Source organism: Mus caroli, unplaced genomic scaffold (assembly GCF_978045245.1).
Source record: "Mus caroli unplaced genomic scaffold, Mus_caroli_1 scaffold_22, whole genome shotgun sequence".
Classification (NCBI taxonomy): Eukaryota; Metazoa; Chordata; class Mammalia; order Rodentia; family Muridae; genus Mus; species Mus caroli.
In genome coordinates, this window is record NW_028227277.1 from 15,606,021 (window position 1) to 15,607,732 (window position 1,712).

At 30.4% G+C, this 1,712-nt stretch overlaps 1 pseudogene; it reads left to right on the top strand.

The window, feature by feature from the left end:
* The first annotated feature begins 868 nt into the window (after positions 1–868).
* Positions 869–1,495, top strand: LOC147000074 (NADH dehydrogenase [ubiquinone] flavoprotein 2, mitochondrial pseudogene; annotated as a pseudogene).
* The last annotated feature ends 217 nt before the right edge of the window (positions 1,496–1,712 follow it).

Here is a 1,712-nt window from a genome sequence, read left to right on the forward strand (position 1 = left end):
GAAATGAGGTAACACTTCATTTTCTACATATGAAAGTCAAAGAATATTCTAGGACTTTCTAAAGAAACATGACCCTGGAAATGATAGATGTGACTATCTAGTTCACTTTCATTAAAATAAGGATTACAGAAAATAAATGATCAATCTATTTTTAAATTACCACTATTAGTCTTATATACTTTATGTTAAAATTGCATAGTACATTAAATGGCTATTCAATGAATGTTAGTTTTTATGCTAATTCTTGATAAAACTTACAATAAACATAATATATAACATACTGGGATTCTTGATAATATTAATAATATTTATATGCTCTAAAACCTAAATTTATTTAACATTGTATTTGCTTAAAAGTACCACGTTTATTAACATCATAAATGGAAATAAAGTTATGTTAAGATTAATTTGCATCTATACAATTTAACTATGCTCAAAATTCATCTAATTGAATAATAGCATTTTTGGAAAATTATACTCTTATTTTAAATAAGATACTTTTAACTTAGAATACAAAATCAATAATATTTTTTGAAAAACAACAGAAATACTTGTTTTGTAATATAACTAGAGAAATACTTTTTAAAAAACTCGTTCAAATAGACTAATATTATACAAGCAATACAATCTTCAAAACTTGTTAGAAGAAAAATTATATAGGTGTTTAAGTATTTCAGCATGTATTTTGAAAATGGTTTATGGCTTCTCTTGTAAAGTTTATAAAAACTGTAATTGAAATTGTGTAATAAATTTACTTGTCTATTGTTCTAGCAGACACTATTTCACTATAAAAAATCTTCTTTACATTCAGAACCAGCCTTGAGCAGCCAGGATAGGAGAATATTGTGGCCAGTCATGTTTTGAAGACATGCGAGGAGCCTTATTTGTGCATTGTAATCCTCCTGAGAATTACCCAGATACTCCATTTGATTCTACACCAGGAATGTATAAGATAATGGAAACAGTAATAAAAAATTACCCAGATGGGCATAAAGCAGTTCTGCTGCCTGTCCTGGATCTACCACAAAGGCAGAATAGAAGGTTTTTCCTCTCTGCTTTGAACAAGGTGCCAGAAGTTTTAGAACTACCTCTTATGAGAGTATGCAAAGTAAAAACTTTTTATACAATGTATAATCAAAAGCCAGTTTCATGTATGTACTAGTATCTTTGCATGCTTGAGATTCTGAGAGACTGGAGACCCTTCAGAGAATGCTTAGAACAAAAGGTAGATGCACTACACCTGAAAAACTATTCACTGTTATGGAAGGTGAATACTTCAGGATGTGTAAATGCACCAATGATTCAAATACATGACAACTTCTATGAGGATCTAACAACCAAGGTTATTGAAGATAATACTAATGAACTTAGAACTGGGAAAGTTCCAAAGTCTGGGCCAAGAAGTGTCTGGTTCTATTGTGAGCCATCTGGAGGCATTCCTTCTTTGACTGAACCACCCAAACAACCTAGCATTGGTGTAGAAGAAAGACTTTAACTTATATTCACTGTAGAGATGTCACTGGAGAAATAAAATATGAAATTATTTACATTTTTTTAAAAATCCTCTTTATTTTCCTAGTACTTCCAGTTATGCATTTTGCTTGGTGAGTTCTTTTCCTTTAATAATTGGTTTTCATGATCTGCTATGATAGAGTATTATCACCAATTGGTGCTTTAAAAGGAACAGTAGTGAAAGCCATTACACAGGGTCA